Here is a 26,923-nt window from a genome sequence, read left to right on the forward strand (position 1 = left end):
CCCAAAATACTGCCACGGCCTCCCGTTCAATAACGGAGTAGCGAGACTCAGCGTCCTTGAGACCACAAGAGAGAAACATGATAGTTTCCATTCCCCCTTCTCCTTCCTGTTGAAGGACAGCTCCCAAACCCTTGAGACTACCGTCTGTTTTAATAATGGAGATCTTGGAAGCGCCAAAACTTTTAAACTGAGGGGCCTCACTGAGCTTTTTCTTAAGGGAATCAAACTCATGGTCACACTCCTTACTCCACTTGAAATCTACACCCTTCCTCAAGAGAGTTCTCATGCAGCAACTGGTTTCAGGAAAATTCTCAATGGATGTACTATAATACTCAATCATTTCAAAAATCTTCCTGAGTTCCTTCCTAAAGGAAGGAGCAGTTATGCAAGTAATGGTGTCAACCAAATTGGCCTTAGGAGCAATTCCCCCACCTGAGACAGTGTGTCCTAAATAGTGGATCGAGGACGTACCAAATTGACATTTCTCAGCTTTAATTGTGAGGTTTGTGAGGCTTGCTTCACTAAATCTACACAAAACACTATTCAGACGATCGTCGTGTTCTCTATGATCCTTCACAAACACAAGGAGGTCGTCTTGATAGACACAAACTCCTTTACAATCCTTGAGTAGCTTTTCCATTACACGCTGGAAGACGTACGCCGCAGACACAAGGCCAAAAGGCATCCTTATAAATCTGAATGTCCCAAATGATGTTATGAAGACTGTGTAGTACTTTGAAGATTCAGCAAGTTTAATTTGGTGAGAGGCCAAAGCCAGGTCAATGGAGCTGAATACCTTGGCACCTACAAGCAAAACCAGAAGCTCTGAGATATTTGGGAGAGGATAACGATCTACGACCACGCACTTGTTTAGCTGCCACAAGTCTACACACAGAGGGATCCATTGGCCTTGAGAGCTGCCACAACAGGAGCCAACCAATCAGATCCTTAAACTTCTTCAATTATTCCTACCTGCTTGAGTTTGTCCAACTCTTTTCTCATTTGATCCCTAACGGATAAGGGAACACGTCTTACCTTGCAGCTAGAGGGTTGGGAGTTAGGGTAGAGGTATATATCAAGTTTGAACCCCTTGAGGCACCCACGTTCTTCCCCAAAAACATTAGGAAAACTTTGCTTGATCTTAGTTGCAATATCAAGATTAGGTTCTTCACAAATAGTGTTCACATGCTACTTCAATTTGATGGGACAGGTGCTACCTGGATCAATCCAACACCCAAATCCCCTTGGTGGAAAAAGCTGATTATACTGTCCCCGTTTTCCAACACATATATCTTGCCAGAGGTGTAACGGTCTATGTACTCAATGAGTCCAATGAAGTAACCACGCAGTGGAATCGGCTCCCCACCATATGCCAAGGGACGTATATTCGGCTTCAGAAGAGACGTATTCTGAGCCAATTTGTTTTGGTAAAAAACCCTTGATACTATGGAGATTTTGGCACCGGAGTCAAACAGATCTGTGGTGAATTCACCTTCTACTTGGATGTCATCCACTGGGCAAGATTTATGTTGCATACCAGAATCTACTTGGACAATAATCTGGCCACAGACGAAGTCTTCCTCTGCGATCTCAGCTGCCACGCACATGACGGTAGAAGAGGGCCCGTTGGTTTTGCAAACAACAGATAGATGCCCCTACTTCTTATACTTAGAACAAATGACATTTAATGCAGGACATCTTTTGTCATGAGCTAAGTGGCTCAACTTGTCACACCTATAGCATTTGTATAAAACAGGTTTCTTTTTAGTCTTAGTGACAATATCAGATATAGACATGGTTTTAACTTCATCCTTAACTACCTGAACAGTTGTTTGCTTTCCCCTTTTTATAGTGTCAACACACTTGATGGAGTGTTCAGGCCTCTTTGCCACTTGAATTACTTTGTCTAATGAGGGTTCAGTCCTCAACCAAAGCTTTTAACGAATCCTTTCAATGTTGCAACCCAACATGAACTGGTCTCTGATCCTCTCATCCAACAATTCTGCAAACTTGATAGATGAAGCAAGCTTTCTAAGTTGAATGATGTATCCCTCAGCACTTTCACCTTCGTTTTGCAACCTTTTGGCAAATTGGTATCTCTCTAATATGTGCTAACTTTAGGCAAATAGTAGCAGCACCCCCCCCCTAGCGCCTTGAGACCCTCACGGGTATGTAGTGCGCTTTACTAATGCTATGATTGATTGATTGATTGATCAAGCGTTTTCATGCATATCACAAATTCATTTAAATCTCTCCCTTCTGCATCACTGAACTCAGGAAGTTGATCAAAGACATCTTGCCCTTCCGACCCTAAACAGTGAAGCAGAAGAGAAGACCTGCGCTCAGCGCTAAGACTAACTCCACAAACCTTTGCATAATGCTCAAACAACCTTTTCCATTTCTGCCACTTAATAGGTGGCTCCCCAGGTGCCATGAGAAAGAAGGGAGGAGCAGTAACATTCTGCATAGTAAATGTTGATAAAAACGTCATTATTCTCTAAAGAAATACAAAAATGGAACAAATACTATTGATAAACCCGGTAACAGTTTCGGTCAAAACACTTTTGTGTGTGAGTGTCAGAGATGCAGCAGACGGGGAGAGAGGATAAAGTTCAAATGTGTGCATGTCACAAAAGTGGCACGCAGAGTATAGTAAAGCTTTATTACTCACAACAGTATGTGTGTGTGTACCACAGATGCAGCACACGAAGTGATGAAATGGAAGCTCATGTGTGTGCGTGAAACAGAAGAATCACACAGGGTAGAGATATAATTTAAGGATATGCAGAGCTGATACAGAAGTGACACGCAGAATGAATGCAGAAAGATTAAACGCCAATTTGCTTGCGTATCCTTGTGGTGCTTTCTTTTTGTTTCTTTTTTTTAATAGAATGTCACTTTCAAATGTGTGCGTGTCACAGATGCGGCAAGAGGAGTAGGGAACACAGATTATCCTCTATAAAGTAGCTCTTAATAAGTAATTTTGTTCGTGTCACAGAGATGGTTCGCAAAGTTAAAGCAAACACAAGAACAAGTAAATGGAACCTCTAGTAACTATGGCACCATTACATCAGCAGAAGGCCCAGCTTCAGCATGCCACACTCTCACAAGGCAAGTCCCCTTTCAAACCAGAGGTTTGTCTCATCTTGTGAAGCATGTGGAAAACAACATTTTTTATTACTTGAAGTGAAACCTATCACCGCCCAAGGACTCTTACCGATATTGGCTTTAACTAATTGTGGGGTTTCTGCTGTTTTTTGTGTCAAAGTTCCCATAATCCTCTTAATCAGCCAAAGCAAGCACAGAGAAAAGTCCTAAAGCTATTGTGGGAATTGATTTTAACTCCTGTGTTGGAAGAAGTATGCTGGGAAACAACTTGTATGAGAATGGCTTTAAAGAAAGAGCATGTTAAAACCATAAGATTAGACCTCGTTGAGATATCTGTATTTGCTGAAGTCTTGGGAACTTCTTGGATCTGTACGCAAAATCCTGTAATTAAGAGAAAGAACAGATCATCAAATTTGCCTCTCCCAGTTGTGCTAAAAACATTGTCCTCGAGAAGGCTAGAACTGTGCACTTGCTGTGCTACTCAGTCAGCTCCAAGTCAGTTGATGGTGCTGGAAACTTATGAAGAGTGCCTGGAAGTATTCAATTAACAGGAGGCTGATCAATGACCACCTCATCACCCATCTGACTGTCATATTGATTTTGTCCCCAATGCTTAAATTCCTTATGAAACAATCTATCCATTAACCATACAACTAGATGCAGTACTTGAAGACTGGCTAATGGAATATCTCCAGAAATGTTTCATTCATCATTCTACCTCACCAACTGGCATGCATATATTATTTATTCTGAAACCAGGAACATTTTTATGCTGTATAGACTATTAAGAGCTTAATGCAATCACCATCCATAACACATAGCCTCAACCATTCATCTCTATTTTGCTGGATCAGAGTAAGTCAACCAAGATAGCTTCGAAATTAGTTCTCAGAGTGGCCTATGATTTAGTAAGAATGTTCCAGAGAGACAAATGGGAAATGGCCTTCATACAAAATATGGACACTTTGAGGATCTCATGATGCCCTTTAATTTATGCAATGTGCCATCCTCCTTTCAGCACAACATATATGACATATTTCGGGAAGTCCTAGACACATACATCATCCTGTATCTTGATGATATCTTGGTCTTTTCTGAAACTCTAGGGGAATATCAGAAACATGTGGATATCTGTTCATGTTGATACATCTATGAGAATACTCTCTATTCAAAACTGGATAAATGTATCATTGAGGTACCTAAGGTTGATTGACTAGGATTCTGGATTTCTGATAAAGAGCATGTAGATCAGGAGAAAGCCAGAGAAACCAGGGCTGGCCGGTCCCCGATACTATCAAAAAAATTCATTGATTAAATGCATTCTCCAATGTTTATCATCATTTTATTCAAGGCTTCTCCAAAATTGTACACATTAGCTCTAGATTTTCTCAAAAGGTGTTCAGTTTTTATGTGGTGTTTATAAGGATGCATGCTTTAAAAGGTTAAAAGATGCATTCACTATGCACCAATTTTAAAACACCTCAACTTTTCTCTTTGTTTCAGTGTAAAATCTGACATTTCTTCCTGCACTCTCAGAGCCATTATCTCGCAAACACGGAATATCTCATATAGTTACTGTTAGACCTGTCAGCCTTTGGGTGGTCTTCCCCCAATATTTTTGCTTTTTGCACCAACGTTTTGCTGAATCTTTTTGATGGCGTTCGGACTCTGAGCACTTTAACTCTGCTAATCAGTGCTAATGTGCACATGTTTCTTCCCTACACATATGTGTCATTTTTATATACCTGATTGACATTTTTCGTATTATATCATTTATTGCAGTTCAAAACATACTTTTATCATCAAAAAGGTACATCGATAAAATCCATAAGACAATTTATCAAACAGTTGTAATCACATTAAAAGCAGGCCTGATCAAGGAATCATCTGGGGCATGGCATTTGTGCAGTGTCTAAAACTTTAGGTCTAATTTACCAAGCTATATACAAGAATTTGGAAACAGCCACCACCACAATCGAGGAGGAATCTCTTTTGCATATTCTACAAGTTTCTCATCGAGTTTGTAGGCTAAAGGATCTGCACAAGGACACAATCCATTTGGTTCTAGGCTTAGCATGGTGGGCAAAAAAACAACAAATGCCCCTCACATTCTTGTGTGCTTTTTTCAGTGAAAACAATAGTCAATTCTTTGGTTTCTCTTTCCCCAGTTGCTGGTGAAGGCTGCTACTGGGAGACTCCTGTACCTGAATTGAAGGTAAAGAGACTAGACACATGCCAGCTGGATAAAATCCAAGATTTCCTCTGCTTTACTTACAGATTTGTGGAAAAGAAAGGCACTTGTTCAAATGTCCAGTGAGGTTGCGTGATCCCTGTGACTAATAGGTTTCTCCCAAACCAGTTTTTTTAGTTTGCCAGGACCTTCTCAACAAAGGGAATTCGGCTCACTGCAAAATTTCCCTAGGCCCAGTTCAGCCCAGGCAATTTCAATCACTCCTAGCCATCTGTCTGTCCCTGCCCTATTCGCTATGACTACTCTGTGCAAGACCTCCTTATGTGGATCAATTCATAAGTGTTCCAAATGGGTCTTGACATTGGCAATGAAGATATCTCATGGATCCAAACAGAGTGAAATCAATGGTGTACCTTTCCCTAGACCCAAAAGGCCTCTGAGGGAATTGTTTTCTGCTGTACTCAGAGAGCTGTATGGTTTTATAAGGGCATCATAGTTCCGCCCAATACAGGGCACCCCCCTGGATCGGGCTGTGTAAATTTCAAATGCTGGTCTATAGGGGAACAGTCTGCTTTTTTGGCAAATTCATGTATGGCTCTAGCTTTATGCTCAATTATTAGACTGCTCTTTAGGATCTGTGGGCTCCAGGATCCAACAATGTCTAGCCTAATGCCCAAATAATCGAACTGCCAGACTCTTTCCAAGGTTTCAGGTCTCACCTGAATTACCCCCTCTTACCCTGCCTCTCTTAGATTAAGTCATGTATTTGGTCTTGGATGCGTTGATTTTAGGACAAAAATTCCACAAAACTGAAGGAAGATGTCAATCAGATTTTGTAGGCCCCTCCTGGTTTTGGATAGCAACAGTGTGTTGTCCGCAAAGATGAGTGCCTGTAGTTTTTTTCCCGCCAGGGTAGGTGAATCATTGACACAATTCAGTAAGTATGCAATACAGTTGTTCATGTATAGAAGGAAGAGGGTTGGGGTAAGGACACAACCCTGGTGCATACCTTAGTTTACAGGGGAAGCCTTGGTTAGTTCTCCTTTCATGCAACACCTAACTTTGGTGAAATTCCCCTCATGTAGAATTTGGATCAAATGCAGAAGAGCTGGGGGGATGGCATCCCCAGAAGCACCCACAACAACTTCACTCTGGGCATCAGGTCAGATTTGGCACAAAGATTGATAAATGTTATATAAAGATCACCTTTGGCCAGTTCCACCATTCTCTATTTAACCATGAAGAGCAGGAAGGCTAGGTCAACAGCGCTGATCGTGTGCCTGAATCCTGCTTGCAGTCCGGAAAGAATTTGACTTCCCTCACACCCATCCAACAACTGCTCTAGCACCTGCTTGCAAATTATTTTTTGCAGACTGTATAACAAACTGATTGGGCGGTAGTTGGACCGAGTGCGGGGGTCCACATTTTAAAGACTGGCATGATCTCTGCCCCCTTCCGTGATGGCAGAATTGACCCTTCCATCGAGATGCTATTTTAGACCATATTGATGTAGGGAACCCACACCCTAAGATTTAATATATGTAAGGATTTGGTCAAGACCCGGAGGTTTCTCCGGCTTGAACAAGACCACAGCTCGTACAGTTTCTTCAAGGGTGAAAACTACTGGAGGGAAGTCAGGTTCTTTACACTAGGAGAACCTCTAGCCCCATACCCAAACTCAGGGTCAGAATGAGCGTAGTACAAGCTACCAAAACGGACGACCCTGTCACAGGGTAAAATAGATGTTTCTGAGGGATTACCTGGCCTCCCGTAGCTCATGCTAATCAGAGATCAGTATTTCTTCTAGTCATTTGTCCAGCTGTGCCCAATAAGTCAGACCGAATGCCGTCTTTCCAGTCTGCTTTTGCTTCTCTTAGGCTATCACAGTAGGCAGTTGTTCCCTTTTAGCTTGTGTATCTTCCTTTATAACTTGCGTGTCCCCTCTCCTTTTATGGCTTGTAATAGGTTTGCCTTTGCCTTTTTGCACGAGCTGTTAAACCATCCCCTTGAGGGCAATGTCTTAGGGTGCCCCCTGGACTCCTTGGTAAGACGTTTTCCCAACTTAGAGAATACCATAGTATGCTCAGCTAAAATCAGGTAATTATTACCCCAATTAGCCCATATACTGTCCATGTGAGTAGTCAGTATTAAACATAGGGGCCTAATTCCCTCAGGTGAAGAACCCCCTGTCTCCCAATTCTCGTTCCTCCTGTTATTTGTGGCTAAAAGCTGTGTGTGGCCATACCTTTGGCTACTGGATGTGGAAGAGATTGATTCTTTTAACATTAATGACAGAATATTATGATCACTCTCCTCTCGCTCTACCAGTGCCATATCATGTAGCTTTCTCCATAATCTTACATCCAGGAGGATATCAATAATTATACTATTGTATAAATCTCATCTGAATGTCATCCAAGCAATTTTTCTGAAAGGGCTCACCCATTACATGCTTGGAGTCCATGCGTGATGAATAGGTCCACAACCCGGATTGCTGCTCTAGAGAGGTGCCTCCTAGGGGAGGGAACAAGGTCTGGGATGCCCCAAGTTAGGTTCTCATCTGTAGACAAATCATAGGCCAGGCTGTCCAGCTCAAATATGAGGTTAAAGTCCCCTGCAACTAATACAAGGTGAGCACTTGAGTAATCACCTAGAATTATGTCCAGTATATATAAAGTTTTGTATTCCTGTTCATAATTGGTGCTCCCATTGTTGATGTTGATTATCATAATAGTTTGTAAGTTAGCACAGGAAAAAATTAACCCTTGGATATCAGGAGTCGTGACTGAGTAGGATAGGGTGGATTGCACCAGGGCTAGTAATCTGCCAGAGGAGAACCTAGGGCAAGATTTAACGACTGGGATGCAATGTTTGTAGCCACTCTTACTCACTTGGTGCAGTGCCCATAACCACTGAAATATAAACAGATGTTGTGAAGATCAACAAAAGTAACCCAATCATGATTCCCTAGTTTGCCCCCGATTCCTGCAATGTTCCAACTCACAGTGATGTCTGTGGAGAAAGGAGAGAAGAATGCTGCAAGGGAATATCGATAATGCTATCGCAGGGCATTCTACTGTGTTGGAAGGAAAAGGTGAATTGTGTAGGCCTGGGTTGGCCAATAAGCCAGGGGTGCTTAGGGTGGATCCTTGCTCTTGGACCAGGAAAACAGTGATATTTTTGTCTAAGATAGAATTATTTAGTGGTCAGGGCTGTTGTTCCACCATCGATTTTATGTTGGCCTCTATTCGTTAAGCTTTCAGGCTTCATTCTTTTCATGTTTCTGACAATTCACTTAGCACCATTTTCCGCTCTGTTTATCTGTCACATTGCCGCCTAAGAATACTGTAGCTATTAATAATAGAGACCGATTGCTAGATAATCTATCCATTGCCAGCACTAACGGTTAATCTTTACGCTGGGCAATGGTGAACCAAACAAAGACGCTTAAACAAATTATCGTTAAATGTTTTACTGACATAGAGATATGCCTTAACAAAGACACTACTTCTGCTGTATTACTAGTGTCTTTTCAGAAGATAACTAAGGCAATTAGGGAATCCTTCACCAGACAGTATAAGAGCAAGAGGGCACGGAGGGGGTGGTTTGATTCTAAGTGTACTCAATTGCACTTGTTGTTAAAAAAAAGAACTGCACAGGAAACCAAGGAACATTACAGAAGTTAAGAGAGCAAGACAGGCCCACAAACAAGTGCTCCAAGATAGGAAGAACATATTAAGGGACGAGGCCTGGGAGGCTCTTCACTTAGCCTCAGTAACTAACGAAAGTGCAGGTTTCTGGAAGGCAATCAGAACACCCTTTTAAACTAACAATACCGGCCCCACTATAGAGTCAGCTATCCCGGAGATCCAGTGGGTAAAGCATTTTACCCAGGTGTACGGAAGAGTAGCAACATCAGTGGAGACTCAAGTTATAAATGATTCTCCCCACTCTATGGACTTAGCTTTTACTCTGGAGGAAGTTGAGAGGGCCTTACATGCCAGTAAGGGCAGAAAGGTTCCTGGACCTGACGGGGTCCCCATTGATTTGTTTAAATCAATTACACCTTTGTGGGGGCCTCTTCTTGTGCAGGTCCTTAACGCGTGTTGTAAAGCCGGATTTCTATCGACCTGGGTTGAGTCTGTAATTGTTCCCATTTTCAAAAAAGGAGACAGGAACGACCTGGGCTGTTAAAGACCGATTTCCCTACTGGATTCTATTACGAAGGTTGTGGGCCGGGTTATACTAGAGCGTTTACTTGATTGGGCTGAAGATAATTTCATTTTATCTGATTTGCAATATGGGTTCAGAGCTGGATTAGGGACAGTAGAACAGGGACTGAATCTCTCCTTACTGGTGGGCAAATACACGAGGGCCAAGAAAGGGAATCTGTTTTTAGCTTTTGTGAACCTTTCAGTCGCGTTCGACTGTGTGGTTCATTCGAAATCATGGAAATTGCTGGAAGACTTGGGGGTTGATGTAAATATCATTTATTTTCTTAAATGTTTTTATTCTGACGCCAAGGCTCGCGTACGCTACGGTCTTAAGGGCGAGTGCACAGCCGCATCCCCGATCAGGAGTGGAGTCAGGCAGGGTTGTGTCCTGGCTTCTTTCATTTTCTCTTATCTGGGTATTCTGGGTATTCTTCTTTCCCAGAGCGATTTCAGGGCACAAGCAATAGCCGCAAAAAAATTAGCTCTTTTACGCTCCTCATCTGCACTTATTATCTTTGCCAGAAAACTTGGCAAGCGACCACCAGAGGAACTAATTAAAGTATATAAGGCTAAATGAGTCTCTGCTGCACTTTATGGGAGTGGAATATGGGGGTTCGTGGATCTTTCCCCTCTACAGATAGTTGAAAACTCTTTTTTAAAAAACATTTTAGCCGTACCGAAAAGTACCTCAGGTTGTGTTTGCCTTGCTGAACTGGGCTTACAGTTCATCTCTGATTTAATTAGGATAGAGCCTGTGCTATAATGGCACAGTCTGTGGACGAAAGTTGAATCTAAATTGAACCGAGACATTCTTACAGATATACTGACATTGGAAGGAGCATTGAAGATTCCCTTAACGATATGGGCCAGTTACATTACTACTCGAATCCCTCTTCTATTGAAACAGTATCCAGAAAGGATTTGAGAAGACAGTGTATAACGCAGATGTTTCTAGTTCCCATTTTAAAGAGATCTGGATTACGACAATGTCGTCTGGCATTGTTATTTTTACAGTCACTAGCTAATGAAAACTGTGTTCTTAGAATGTTATCCTTCTTGAAAAAAGTGCTTTACCAAAGGAAACTTATGGTCACTTGAATGCTCATTTTGCACAGAAACGGTGGTTAAAATTTTAGGATTGCTACATTGTAAATATTTTTAAACTTTTTTATTTAAAATGTTATTATTATGGCTTTTTTACAAAACTGTTTCTGTATGAATTACTTGTGTGCTTTTATGATTGCTTCAACAATCGAATAAAGCTTTTCTTGACTTGATTTGGTGTTAGCAGCTTTCCCTTTTCCTTTTACCTCCTCCTCCTCTAGCTGGCTCAGGGCTCTCCTGGTGCAATGTGAAGTTCGATAACTGCGCTGGGGTCCCTTATGGCTCCTCTGGTGGAAATATGGGTGCACAAATGATTGGACAAGTCCCAGTTCTCGTATTAGGGCTGGGTGCTGAAGCACCTGACAAGGTCCCAGCTGCTGTGATTGGTGGTGGACTAGAATCACAAGGAGAAGGCAGGAATGGTGGTCAACAAGGCTAATTGGCATTCCGCTAAATCAAATTCCTTACTGATAAAGCCCTCCGCTCTCTGGAGGAACCCATCTAAGGTAGAACCCGACGGCGTCTTGGAGCCACTCTTCAGTGATCTGCGATTCCTGGCTCTTGCTGGCCCAATTAACAGGTTCAGATGGTTGTAAATAATTTCAAGATGAATAAAAGAAATAATTGCAAACAGTACCTTTGTGATGGGAAATTTAAGGAAGGGGTCCAAGCCCAGCCTCTTCCAGGCGATCACTGGTGCACACCTGAGCCTGTACTAGGCTGCAGGATCCTTGTGGTGCTCCTGAGCATGCTATGCAGACCTCTGACCCCACCTGCTGCAAGTCTGGCTGGGAGACCTAGTCCCACCCCATTCACAGGACGAAACAAACTTAAGCAAATGGTGCCCGGAGAAAATGCCAAAATGTCAGCATCTGCTCTGTGTGATCCTTGTTGTGCTTCTGTGCAAACTGTGCAGCCCTCTGGCCCTGCCTGCTGCAAGGAAGCAGGGGGACGTAGTCCCACCCCAGTCATGGGAGGAAACAAAATTTGGCAATGCAGGCTGGGGAAACCGCCAATGTCAGCACCCCTGCTGGGGGATCCTTGTGTCAGGTGGTTCCTTCAAACTCACAGGGCATCTGGTGATCCCAGCATTCATAAGACACCATTTCCTTCCCTGCTACTGTACTGTGACACACTTGCTTTTGGGAGTCCGGCCATGCCAGAGACAGCTGGAAAGCTTCTCTTGACTGCAGTAATTTTATTCTTACCCTCGTGATTGGCAAGGCCTTCCTTACATTTTCATAATGGATTGTGCCACCCACAGAAGTAACCTTTTAAATCTGTCTCAGGCCTGCCACTGCAGTGCCTGTGTGTGCAGTTTGCTGCCACTTTGGCTTGGCATTTAAAACTACTTGCCAAGCTTTACGCTCCCATTTTATTACATATGATACTCCTAAGGTAGGCCATAGGTAGCCCTAAGGGCTGTGTGCAAGTAAAAGGTAGGACATGAACTTCAGTATTTTGCATGTCCGGGTAGTTATAAACAGATAATTTTGTTTTTCAGTACTGTGAGGCCTACTCCTCCCATAGGTTAGCATTGGGAATTCCTTAATACACTTTTAAGCTATAATTCCTGATCAGAATGCTGAAGGAGAACTGGACTCTCCCTTCCTTCCAAGTGAGCTCCAAGGGCTTGTTGGCTTGCCTCCTGTTGCTTGAGACTCAGGGAAATCAAAGTCTAACCCCCTGCCCCTGTGCCTGGCTCAGTGGAAGTGGCCCAGATACTTGCAACATGGATGTTGACGCATCTCTTGTCTGTGTGTAACAGAACTGGTGCATCGACCAGATTGCAGCAGTAAAATCGGCGCATCGCATTGGAAACAGCACTTTGCTTCCAGAGATAGATGCTTCAAACATCGTATTACCACTGCTGCAGCTTGGTGAGATTGACATGTCCCTTCCACTGAGTGGCAGAATCTGGTGCATCGCTCGATACCTCTTGACTTCCGCACCTGTCTTTGGAACTGACACATCGCCTTCAGTGCATGGAGATCAGCACATCTCACTTTTTGCGACCAGGAAAGGTACTTTGTTCACCGGGTCCTGTGTGGGTCCTGGAATCCGAACGGTGCCCCTCACAATCAGCTCGAACTTTGACTTTCCCCTGGTGCAGCAGGACCTATACTAACATTTTTGTGCTACTTACTTCTAAGCGTTTTTACTGCATTTGTTCTTTTAAAATTCAATATCTCAACTTCTATGCATTTGTCTTCTGGTCTTGCTTTGTGTATAATATAATAACTTACTTGTATAAACCTGTGTGGAGTCTTTTGGTGATGTAGTCATTGTGTTACTTTGTGTTTTTTTTTTACATACACTTAACACGTCGCTCGACAAAGATGGACAGAAAGGATCGATGATGACGCAATAGCTGCATAGTAAAGGGCTTTGTTGGCACAGTCTTCCACATCTGCTTAGATCGGAACCAACATATCGAGTCTTCGATATCACCGCTTGCTCCATTCAAGGTACTTTTTTAGCAGGACCTGCATGAGTCCAGTAGCTTCCCTGTCCTCCATCGCGGTCGGTCTGAACTTTGGATTTACCCCAGTCCAGCACAGTCTCAATTAAGCCCTAGACGCTATTGGCTTCTAAGCACTACTTTTTGATTTATTCTTCAAAATTCATAACTCTGGTTATACTATTCGATTTTTGTCATTTTGGTTCTTGTTTTACTCATAAAATATAATCTACTATTTCTAACCATGCGCAGAGTATTTTTTATGGTGTTTTCATTGTGTTACTATCGGCCACATGCATCATTGTAGGATTTTGCAATTCCTAAATTGCGAAAAATTAGGAATCGCAATTTAGGAATTGCAAAATCCTATGCATCAAGAAATCTTAAAAGTTTTTTGGATTTCTTAATTTTCTGTATTTGCGATTCCTTAATTGTGAATCGCAATTAAGGAATGGCATTACAGGAATGGCATTACATTGATTACATTGATTCCTATGGGCCTAGAGGCCCATAGGAATCAATGCCTTTTTGCAAATTTTATTTTGCGAATGTCAAGTTGTTGATGCATTTCAAGGGTGCTGAGGGGGGTCCAAAGGACCCCCCCTGCACCCTTGAAATGTTTTTTTAAGTGCAAGTTTCACACACACATGTCCGAAGGACATGTGTGTGTGTAACATGACACTTTCAAAAATTTGCATTTAAAAAAAAATTCATGCATTGCATTTAAGGAATCGCACAAATGCGATTCCTTAAATGCAATCGCATTTTTAGGAATTGCAAAAAATTGCGAGTTTTGTAAAAATGTTTGATGCATCCCAAAAAGTGATTTTGGAATCGCAAACGGCCGATTTTTCCAAATTGCACGGTTTGCGACTCCAAAATCACTTGATGCATGTGGCCACTTGTGTGTGTATTGCACAAATATTTTACACATTACCTTTTTAGATAGCCCTAACTGCTCTGTGCCAAGTTACCAGAGGGTGAGCACAGGCTATCTTTAAATGTGTATCTAGCTTACCCTGACTAGGACTGTAGCTTCTGCTTGGACAGGATGCATATCTTTGACAACCAGAAACCCAGTGTCTATTATTCAAGAGCTTTGACTTAAAAAAAAAACAAATTACACCACTATGGTAGAGAGTTGTAGGCAGTTAAGTAGGCTTTAGGACAAAGGAGACAATATTTGGATTGGCCTCAACATTGTGTCACCATTTGGTTGTATCATTGGAACTTGGGATATCTGACATCTATTGAATGTATGAATCTTAGACATGTCACATTATCTCTCTTTTTCTCTAGGTTCCATTAGTAGATTAGTTTATTGACCCATAAACAGATATGGTAAAGCAGGATCCCAGTATCATTAAAAAGAAGAAGAATATCAGCCCATCATTGGTCCACCATAAATTTTAGCTCTCTGAATGAAGTTACCTCAGTCATGCAAACTTTTCTTACAGAAACTAACAGTTATCAAGCATTCATTTGAAAAGATTGAATAGCTGAATGTCTACAACAACATATACATGATAAGGAAGACTTATGGCACAATGGTACTCAGCCCAATAAGTGTTAACACAAGCAAATCCTGAAGTGGGGGGGCATGATTCCTCTATCAACCTGGAATGAGCAAAGCTAGAGAAATGATCATAAACCTGTTCTGGAGGCCACAAATAAGAAAGGATATAAACCAATAGGTACAGAAAAATTCAATATGTGCTCTAGCTAAGATGCCTTTAAAGAAGCCAGAAGGGTAATACAACCATTACCTACTCTACAATGCCATGGTTGCAAATATCCATGGACTTCATTGTAGATTTAGCACCAACTGAAGTAAACTCAGTATTATTGGTAGTCCTAGACTTTATCACTAAGATTGCACACTTTATTCCCCTGAGAAGTTTAATTGAAATCCCATCATAGTAGTAAACATTTTAAAAGTGGGCTCAGACTCCACGAGTTACCATTAATCATCATATGGGTCCCAGTTCATAGACAAGTTTTGGAAAGCCAACGCGTTTCGTTACGTATTGTAACTTCGTCAGGGCTAGGTCTGTGATGTAGATATGGAATATTAAAGTAGACGTTGAATGGAACGGGCACCGTAAAAATAACGAAAGGTCTAGATAAAGTGCTGGGTAAAGCTACTCAAGGTGCCTGTTTCCAGAAAGAATAAGGCGTGGCCTATCGCCGTTAGTTGAGATCGATATTGGTGAGTACAGAAATCCTGTCAACGTGATACAGTTGGAGGTGGTTTCTGTAACGAGGGTCGCTCTGCAACAAAGTGAAGCTCCCAAATGGTAGGTATGATGTGTGTTCAAAGGCCGCGTCAGAAATCAAGACAGCGGCCCACTATATATGATGTACTCCCCAATAGGAGTTGACGGTCTCCCGGCACAGTAACACGGGTTCGGAGCAAGATACCATCCACAGCAGATCCCACTGAACTTAAGAACTACCGCCCCATCTCGCTCCTCCCATTCCCTGCCAAAGTCATTGAGAAAGCCGTCAACAGCCAGCTCGCCGCCTTCCTCAAATCCAAAAAATCACTCGACCCCTCACAGTCCGGCTTCCGAGCCAAACACAGCACCGAGACCGCCCTCATCGCAGCAACAGACGACATTCGAACACTACTGGACAACGGAGAAACAGTTGCCCTCATCCTACTTGACCTCTCAACAGCCTTCGACACAGTTTGTCATAGCACCCTCATACAACGCCTCAGCAACGTCGGAATACAAGGAAAAGCATTGGAATGGATCATCTTGTTCCTCGCCGGAAGAACCCAGAGTCCGCCTCCCCCCTTTTAGATCAAAGGCCACAGAAGTCATCTGCGGCGTACCACAAGGATCATCACTCAGTCCCACCCTCTTCAACGTATACATGAGTCCCCTCGCATCCATCGCGCGCCAACACAACCTCAACATCATCTCCTACGCTGACGACACCCAGCTGATCCTCTCCCTCACCAAAGACCCAAACACCGCCAAAACCAACCTACACGAAGGGATGAATGAAGTAGCCGTATGGATGAAGAACAGCCGCCTAAAACTGAACTCGGACAAAACGGAATTCCTCATCTTAGGCTCATCCCTCTCTGCCTGGGACGACTCATGGTGGCCACCGGCCCTGGGAACTGCACCCATACCTACAGACCACGCACGTAACCTGGGCTTCATCCTGGACTCCTCCCTCTCGATGACCAGACAAGTCAACGCCGTCTCATCATCATGCTTCAACATCCTACGCATGCTCAAAAAAATCTTCCATTGGATCCCCACCGAAACAAGAAAGACGGTCACCCACGCACTGATCACAAGCCGACTGGATTACGGAAACACCCTTTACGCCGGAACCACAGCCAAACTACAGAAAAAACTCCAACGCATCCAAAACGCCTCAGCCAGACTCATACTAGACATCCCCCGCCAAGCTCACATTTCCGGACACCTGAAAGACCTCCACTGGCTCCCCGTCAACAAGAGAATAACGTTCCATCTCCTCACCCACGCACACAAAGCCCTCTACGACCTAGGACCCGAATGCCTCAACACACGCCTGCCCTTCTACACCCCTACCCGCCAACTACGATCGTCCAACCAAGCCCTCGCCGCAATTCCGCGCATCCATAAATCCACCATGGGGGCTAGATCCTTCTCCTACTTAGCGGCCAAAACCTGGAACTCTCTCCCCACCCACCTCCGACTTACACAGAACCACCTCTCCTTCAGAAAGCAACTGAAAACTTGGATATTCGATAAGTAAAGTACCCCCCTCCCTCAAGCGCCTTGAGACCCTCTGGGTGAGTAGTGCGCTATACAAATCTCTGAACTTGAACTTGAACTACCATTCAACGTCCACTTTAATACTCCATATCTACATCACAGACCTAGCCCTGACGAAGTTACAATACGTAACAAAACGCGTTGGCTGTGTATGTTCTTTTTGGTATAATTACCCAAATAAAGAAAAGAAAAATCAAGACCACACTTATCTACATAATTCCTTTGAGTGCGCCTTCCATTCTGTCTTCATTCCTGTTTGTTCTAATTGTGCCCAGGGACAACGGGCACAGGAAGTGTGCTGCACCACCCTTATTCTTACTCGTACTAGTGTTTTGGTTGTGCTAAACCTTGGTCTTGTTGTCCTGTTGCTTCTGTTAACACAAGTTTTGGAAAGCCTTTTATGCAAAGGTTAGGAGTAATGCAGTAATTGTCTTCCAGCTATCACAGACAGAGGAACAGACAGGTAGCTTCAATAACAATTTGAAACAACATTTGTACAGTTTCCTTATGAGTCAGCCAGATCAGTAGACTTTGTCAATCAAGACACCAGTATTCTAATACCACAATACATTGTATACCTTTTTAGGATATTCCCCTCTTTATTGTTCCTCAGGGTTCCATCCCCACAGTTGGCCTCCGGGATTTTGGCCCTTTGAAATTCCCTTATTCCATTTTTTTCCAAGATATCAGCACGATACAGAAGTTTGCTGTTAGCCACATGGAATTTGCACAAGTCAGATATAAGTCCAATATCGGCCCCTTGTATTAAGAAGGCCTTGTCATACACATCTTCAACACCACCACCTACATTAGTGAATGGATACCAGAGTCTGAAGTTGAGTCTGTCCTATTCTCCTGGACGAATAGGGGACAGTTACTATATCTGAGTGCATTAAAATGATATGATGTGTCAGGCCACTTTTCCTCAGCTGGTGTCTACCTTTCATTAAAGGCTCCCTTCCAAGTCCAGACCCAACCCCACCCCTAAAAGGAAACAGTCTTTTGGGGGGTGTTGTCTGATTAACAGAAATGGTAGCCCAGAGAAGATGTCAAACTAAGAGAAGGTGGAGAGCAGGGCAATGAAAAATACAGGCCATTGTAGAAAGTTTGAATACTTTCAAAGAGAAGCAGATCAGATGTGCTGCACCCACATCACTAGAACTGGCCACAACTAGTAGCCCTATGAGTCAACAGAGGCAGGATTAGTGTTAAGACCTGCCACATCCATGAATAAGCTATCTGGCAACATCATTTGCTATGACTGCTTTGCTTATTCTCCTTTTAACATTCATCTTACTCTTCCCTTCATCCTTGTTGTTTTTCTCACTTATCATTCACCGATGTTCCCTAATCCCTTAACTTCCGGTGACTATGTTTTGACCCAGTGTTTGCCTCCTACTCCCAAGCTCCCTACTTAGCAATACTGAAGTGTGATTCCCTCTTCTCTTGGCTCTCAGGAGGGAATCTGAGCATTCTTCGGGGAGCTAGTTACACTTTTCCTCTCTCTGTACTGGGTAAATCATTACCTAATCCCTGCGATAATCTATATTTGAATTACTTTGTTGTTTCCACCAAATAATTGGGATTTTTCCATCAACTTATAGAGGATTTTAACCCTTAAATATTTGTTTAAAATGCTGTGCCATGGATGCCCTAAAATAATTTTAAAAAGTGTGGGGACCATCGAGAGAATATTAGAAAATTGATGCATTGGAGGAGATTGCACGAACAATGAAGAGTCAAACTGACAGTATAATCCCCCTTGGATGGAGTAAGAGATGGAGGCATCACCAGGATGCAAGATTAGAGACTAGCCTGCATGGGAAACAGTGAGGGCATATAGAGGGGAGGTGGTAAGCTCAACTACATAACTGTGATTTAATCCTACTACACTGTATGCTGTTATGTGCATATACGCTCAATAAAATTGAGGTCTAATAACGCTGTGCCATTATCTTCCAGTCTAGGTTTTCTGTGAAACAACCTGTAGGAGCATGGCCCTCTTGATCTCCTTCCCTCTTTCCCATTGCCCTTAATCTTGGTTCTTCATGAGCTTAGAGATAACTTCAAGGATTGAATGGACTGGTAGGGGGAGGCATAGGGATTGATCTTCTATTAGCGCTTGCTATGCTCAAGTTGTGACTGTTAGAAATTGGGTGTCTGATTGTCCTAATCAGGGTAAGCTAGATACACATTAAAAGATAACCTGTGTTCACCCTCTGGTAGCTTGGCAAAGAGCAGTCAGTCTTATCGAAAGAGGCAATGTGTAAAGTATTTGTGCAATACACACACACAGTAACACAATGAAAACATCACAAAAATACTTCACACAAGCAAAGAAAAATAGATTATTTTTTATGAGTAAAATAAGAACATAAATGACAAAAATCCAATAGTAGAACCGGAATAATGAATTTTTAAAGAATAAATCAAATAGCAGTGCTTAGAAGCAAATAGCGCTTAGGTCTTGCTAGACTGGGCTAACTCCAAAGTTCAGGCTGAAGGTGATAGAGGGCAGGCCAGCTACATGACTCACGCAGGTTTTGCTGGAAATTGTACCTTGGAAGGAACAAGCAGCGATGTGGAAGACTCGATGTATCAGTTCCAATCCATGCAGGCATGGAGGTCTTTGTCGATGAAACTCTTTACGAAGCAGGCATTGCATCATCGTCGAACCATGCAGTTTGTCAGAGAGGTGTTGTCAATCGGTTTTGATGCCGAAGGGCAATATGTCGGTTCCTATCGTTGCACAGTCATCACTGCTTCGATTTTGACTCTTCTGTACAGCAGAAGTCATCTTTCAAGGCCCCAGGACTGGATTGCCACTACTTGGCAGGGCAGGGCTCACATATGGCAGAGACTAACTGCTGCTTCAGGGTTAAAGAAAGTCTTTGATGGCCCTAAGACTTCAGAACAGGATGCAAGCCAGTGCACCCTTGGAGTCACTCAGAAGTTCAAGTGAGATTGGTCCAGCCCTTGTCCTCATCAGAGTAGAGATCAGCAGGCATCAGGGCACCACAGCAAAGCAGAAAAACAATACTTCCTGAGCAGCAGGCAAGCAGAGTGGCAATCCTTGTAGCATTTAGGTCTTGGCAGAGTTCTTCACATGTACTTTAGTGTACTGTCTAGGAGGGTCAGAGCCCCTGTACGTATGGCCAGTAGTGCATTTGAAATGGGGATGACTTCAGAGCAGGCCCTTGAAGTACAAAGTTCCCCTTTTCTTCCCAGCCCCTCAGTAGGGGGTATTCAGCCGTTTGTGTTGGAAACAGGAAACTGCCTATTCAGGTGTAACTGTCACCTCCCCACTCTCTCCCCACCCGGGAAGATATATCAGAATGCAGATGAATACAGATGATTTCTCTGTTACATTCACCCTTCCTGTGTTTGTGGCTATCTATGGGGTATGCACAAAGTTTAGCTATCACCCACCCCAGACGCATATTGGAGACAGGCTGCAAGGCACACAGAGCAGTAAGAGCAGAGAAAAGTGTGCTTTCTAAAAGTAGTATTTCTAAAATAGTAATGCACATTTTAACATTACCATTAAAGAGGGTTTATCATTACAATTCCAAAGATATGAAACATGATGCAGCTACTCCTTTCTAATCAGGAACTATAGCTTAAAAGTGTATTAAGAAACTCACAAAGCTAGGCTATGAGAGTAGTAGGCCTCACCGCAGTGAAAAGTGAATTTGGGTGTTTGTCACTACCAGGACATGCAAAACATAAGAGTACATGTTCCACATTTTACTTACACAGCACCCTGCCCTAAGGGCTACCTAGGGCCTACCATAGGAGTGACTTATTATATTATTGTTGTAATAAAAGGGAAGTTTCCAGGTCGGCAAGTAGTTTTAAATGCTACGTCAAAGTGGTAGTGAACTGCACACACTTACACTGCGATGGCAGGCCAGAGACAGGCTTGAAAGGCTACTGGAATGAGAGGCACAATCAATGCTGCAGGCCCACTTGTAGCATTTAATTTAGAGGCCCTGTGTGTATGGCATGCAACTGTACAAGAGACCTACAAGTAAACTAAATATGCCAATCATATACACCAATGTCATCCCGTTTAGGAGAGAAGTACTTGCACTTTAGCACTGGTCAGCAGTGGTAACGTGCTCTGAGTCCTAGGACAAGAAAGAGATACAGCAAAAAGAGAAGGTAAGCAGGCAAAAGGTTTTGAGGGAAGAAAACCCTAATGATGACAGGTCTAACAGTGATGTATAATGCAAGCTGTTCCAAAATAGGGTAAATATGTCTAAGTATATTGTAAGAAATGGTGGTTTATAGACATTATATTCACCCCAGGCTCCTGTTGATTCAAATGGTAGCTCCTGTTGTTTTGTTGTTTGGCCACTCTGTGTGTGGCTGGTATTTGATATGGTGGGGGGTTTTATCTGATGATGTGTGTGGCTGAGTCATGATTGATGATTCCCCGTTTGTTCAATGGGAGTGTATTCTTGTAGCTGTGTATAGTCCACTAAGTGTGAATTGAATAATTTCTATCTATGTTTAAAGTAAATTTTAAGCTGCATGCTTGTGTGTGTGTGATTCTCGTCTTTCATTTTTTTATATGTTGCTACTTCTATGGGTGTGTGTATATATAAAGTGTGTGACTGTGTTTGGCATTCTTTTCATTATTATTACCCTTCGTTCTGGGTGTGTTATAGCCTACCTGCACTGTGCACGTATGAATGTCGTTCAGTCCCTATGAATAGCCATGTGTTATGTGTGAACTACTTCATGGCTTGGATGGAGTATATTTCGTTCTATAGTTGTACTACTGTAGTGGGTGATGGTGTAAATAAGATGAAGTGAAATGGACGCAGTATTCTGAGGATGTGTTTGGTATTAGTACGACCATCCCCTGTCCCTCTTCCTTTTTCCTTCTCCCTCTTATTGTTTGATATTTCTCTATCCTAACTAATCCATGTTGCCACTTTCACAATCAGTCCTAAAATGTATAACTTGGCTTGTGGAATTCTCCACACTTGTGGCAGAGAACTCAATGAAAATATATTGTAAAATCATAGGCAAAAATCTCTGCCATACCTTCAAGAATAGGTGAAATATTACTCAGTGGCAGTTGACATGTACTGAGGATCAGAGGCGCAACTAGAGCCAAATTTCGGGGGGGGGGCTAAGAAAAAAATTTGGGGGGGCTGAACCTTTAATCAGTAGGCAGAGTGGAGCTGCAGGGCCTCCAACAAGAGGTGAAACAACAGCAAGGCCTAATTAACATTCAAATGGTCTTTTAAAGACCTGTGAAACGTTCGGGTGTGGCTGTGTGTGTGCCCGGGATCTGTCTCATCCCGGGCTGCCACACACGACGGGTGTTGCGCGCCTGCTAAGGGTGGTGAGGTGAGGGGGGAAATGCTCCACTGTCCTCTCTCTTCCAGGCATAGTCCGGGACCCAAAAAACTGCACTAACCAATCCTGGTGCTGTTCTCACAGCATGAGAGCAGCGCCAGGATTGGTTGGAGCGGCCTTCCTAAGCAGTCCTAAAAGCCCTGGAGGCCTGCGCTTTCTCTATCCTAGCAATCTAAGACAGGTAGTTTATAGAACTTTAAAATGCACGTATGCCACCCATAGAGCCATGTGCATTTCAAAGCACTGGCCCTGACCTGTCCTGTCACTCAGTTCATGACAAATCAGTTGCTGAAGAAAAAAATGATAATAAATAAACGTTATTACTATTTTATTTTTCAGCTCTGGCCTGTGCAGCGACACTACTCCCCTCAAACGGAGGAGCTGCCCCTGAATTACTACCTAATTGCTAACACCCTTTATTCACGCGAGAGACTCCAAAACAGCTTTATTTTAGCTGTCTCCCGCCTAAAATGTAAAAATGTTTCCTTTTTCCAAATGTTGGCACTTATTGTTCTACTATACTTACTCATAAGTGACTTTATGAACTGCCCCTATATAGTGGACATTTGTCTGGCTATTGTTTGCACGGATACACTCTAACACAGATAAGTGGTACATTTAAGAGAGAAATCTACAGTTGTTTTCCCTAAGAGGACTGTATTTATTTATACCTTTGTGCTGTAAGCGTTTTCGATAGCTAATAACTGCATTTATTTTTCACAGACTGAGAAGGGAATAGCCTGTGTTACAATGTCATTCCCACCTTTGAGTCCCTTGTATATTATGAAACAAATGGTGTTAAATCTGTGCCTTAAAAATCGGATACTAGTGCCAACACTGATTTCCCCGTGTGTGTGGAACGAGATAAATCTCTAAAGAAAGTCTCTGCTGCTCCCCCCCACGGGGCCAGGATGCAATCTTTGATGACTCAGAGTTGCATGCTTTGCCTCCTTGCCTGGGCTCTTAGCACTGTGGGATTTAGCTTCAGCTGCGAAATATTGAAATCAAACAGCGCACATCATGAAAAAGAAATTCTTAGTATTCCTCCTGGCAGCCCTCCCGGGGAATTAAACTACAGTGGCAGCCACTGACATATGATGGCAGAAAGGACCATAAGGAAGCCTGTATTGTTCACATTTGCTTTTGGTGTCACAATATTTCAGTTCCTCTAGAGTGAAGCAGAGACAGTGCGTGCCTCAAATGCCATATGTGGACATAATACAGTTGTTTGTTACACATACCACGGAAAATCAAAACAGAATTTAACACAGATATCGGGGATCAGACACATTCTAAATATTATGTATGGATCTCACTGAAAGCCACTAGCATGAACACCATATTCTAAATCAGGTTATTCGCTGCTATAAAACAGCATCAGTGGGTAACAAAAGCTGTTACCCACTGTTTCTACATCCCCAGGAAATTCCAGGCTTCTCTGACAGGCCTCTGTGAGTGCCTCTCTCTGCTAAGGAGGGTAATAGACACACCTTCGAGAGCAGGGGGAGGAATCGTAAAGTAAGTGCTGGTTGAGGTAGCTGGAGGCCAGTTTTTACCCCACTACACCCCTGCCCCTGAGTAACAGTTGAAATCAGGAACAGATGATTTTGAAATAACATAAAATTATACATGGGTAAAAGGGGAAAAATGGGGATGTTTTTTCCCTGTTTTTCGGAGAGACCCTAGTGGGAACATTACACAGAATGCTGTTCCTGGACAGACAATTGTGGCATCCCCTCACTGGCATCCCATTAGAGAAGCATGTGCGTAGCACCCTACGAATACTTTGAGCAGGGACCCCCAGGCTCTCCAGGGCTACATGTATCCAATGTCAATGCCTTGGCCATTTTCCAAAGGTGCACATTTCTAACTCTTTTTAGTGCAGCTGGTTCTCATTAACAAGATATGTGAATGTGCACCCTGCAAGTCGGTCCCTAACGGGATCAGCTATAGGGCTTCCACAAGGGTAGCTGCCGTCTCAAACCATGGCCACAATCATGCGGATCTTAAAGTATCTCTTACAGAGTTAGAAAATGTGCATGCACACATTAACAAATCTACTGGCTAACACTAAGGGGTCGATTCCGATCCGGTAAAAAGCGCTCCGAATCGTCGTACGGAGCGTTTTTCCCCGTACGAATCGTACCTGTAAACGTCCCATACGTACGACGAAGTACGATTCGTACCAGGAGCCGTACTCCGTACGAGTCGTACAAGACACCGTACGACTCTAATCTCCGTACGATTCTCCCTCGGAACCCGCTGTACACGACATCTGTACGGTTCGCGGCTGGTTTTTACGACCCAGCAAGTACGATACGTGTCGGGTATGCACCGTACGACCCTTTTTCTACGGGAGCTGTAAACAGCCGTAAAAGCAGACTTCGCGCCGAAATAGGTACGGAACAGCCCCCCCCATGATCGCAGGGGTACGCACCGTACCCCTGCGATCATGGGGTGTACGAGCCCTACCCCCATTGTACAATCGGTGTACGAGCCGTACCCCCATTGTACGATCGGTGTACTAGCCGTAACCCATGTACGATCGGTGTACGAGCCGTACCCCCATTGTACGATGGGTGTACGGCTCGTACACCGATCGTACATGGGGTACGGCTCGTACACCGATCATACAATGGTGGTACGGCTCGTACACCAATCGTACATGGGGTACGGCTCGTACACCGATCGTACAATGGGGGTAAGGCTCGTACACCAATGTACAATGGGGGTACGGCTCGTACACCAATCATACAATGGGGTATGGCTCGTACACCGATCGTACAATGGGGGTACGGCTCGTACACCAATCGTACATGGGGTACGGCTCGTACACCGATCGTACAATGGGGGAACGGCTCGTAAACCAATCGTACAATGGGGGTACGGCTCGTACACCAATCGTACATGGGGTACGGCTCGTACACCGATCGTACAATGGGGGTACGGCTCATACACCGATCGTACAATGGGGGTACGGCTCGTACACCGATTGTACAATGGGGGTACGGCTCGTACACCCCATGATCGCAGGGGTACGGTGTGTACCCCTGCGATTATGGGGGGTACGGACCGTACGGTGTGTATGTGTTTGTGTGCTTTTCCGTACGACTCGCTCTTACCTGACGTGGACCGTACAAATCGCGTCCTCATACCCTGGTCCGGATCGTACTCGTTGGGTCGTACGGCATGTGTACGAGTCGTACGGTATGTGTACGAGTCGTACGGTATGTGTACGAGTCGTACGGTTCACGGTTTCAGCCTTGCAATACGTACGGATCGCGACGATTCGGACGGATTCACGGAATACGGATCGTACTTCGGGACTCGGACGGACGGGTACGATTCGTACGGAGAGGGCTCCGGATACAAATCGTACGGACGTTTTTTTTCCCGAATCGGAATCGACCCCCAAGTCGCTGATTACGCGTGTACAAATGGGGCTGGGGATTATTATTGCACTCAGTAAAATTCAATTCCCCAGGATGAGAATTTGTTGGATATGATAAAATGCCTCTAATCAGGGCAGTTCAAGCCTTTTATTCCACTGGGCAGTTCTCCTGTGGCCTGGAGCCCCTGGAGGCTAATATTTAGGGGAGGTGCCTCTCCCACTTTCTCCTGCCCCCCAAGAATAATTGTAGCAAGAAATGGGAGGCTTTAAGAGACAGAGAAGGACTGGGAGGGAATGGGAAGGTAGAGTGAAATAGAGGGAGAGACTGCAAAGGCATAGAGGGAGAGGAGAGAGATAGGAGAATGGATGGATGGAAACAGTGATTGTGCAGAGAGATGAAATAAACAGAACTGTTTGAACATTTTTGCAGGGATTTTTCTGTTCTCCAATCGGGCCCTGCCTCCAATTTCAGGCTTTGCCCTTTAAAATGTGGAATAATGTGAAATTTGGTGATTTTTCAGGACATAGCTATCAATAGTACCTCATGTATAGGGACTCCAATGCCCAGGGCATTGAGGGGTCCATTTCATCCCGAATAGTCGCTTTTCTTAGAGCATTCAATTTTCTTACATTCATTTGCGTCCATTGAGCCCTGGCTATGCCACTGATTCTTCCTCAACGAAATTCCACATATCCGAGTATTTACCAGACATTTACCCCCATTATATATCGGCTGGTTTGAACTATGAAAAAGTGTTTGGATGTGTACTTTATTCAACCCGATAAATACTTAGGGGCATATTTAAAAGGGGCTATCGCCACCAGAGCATCACTTTTAGCTAAGTTCTGGTGACGATACGCCCTTCTCCATATTAACAAAGTGGCATTAAGCAATATTTCATGGCTTAATGCCGCTTTGTAAATAAGGCCCCCTTTACACGCAACACCCATTGCTTTGATGCTGCCCCAGATTTACTAGCAGGTGCAAATCTGACAGCGCCAAAAGCGATTGCCATGCATGAGCGGGTGTTTGAATGATGAAACAAGGACAAATGTTTTTATTTACCCTAACATTTTGCGTTTTCTATGTGGTCTGCATTCTGCAGCACATATAGAAAGATTAAATTGCCATTAATGATTATTTATGTGCAGGAAGGTGTTCCTTCCTGCACATAAATAATCATTAAATAATGACGATTTTCTACTTCTATGTGCTGCATTCTGCAGCACACATAGGAGTAACAATTCACCATTAGTTATTGTTTATGTGCTGGAAGGGCCCCCTTCCTACAGATAAAC

This window comes from Lissotriton helveticus, chromosome 8 (genome assembly GCF_964261635.1).
Source record: "Lissotriton helveticus chromosome 8, aLisHel1.1, whole genome shotgun sequence".
Classification (NCBI taxonomy): domain Eukaryota; kingdom Metazoa; phylum Chordata; class Amphibia; order Caudata; family Salamandridae; genus Lissotriton; species Lissotriton helveticus.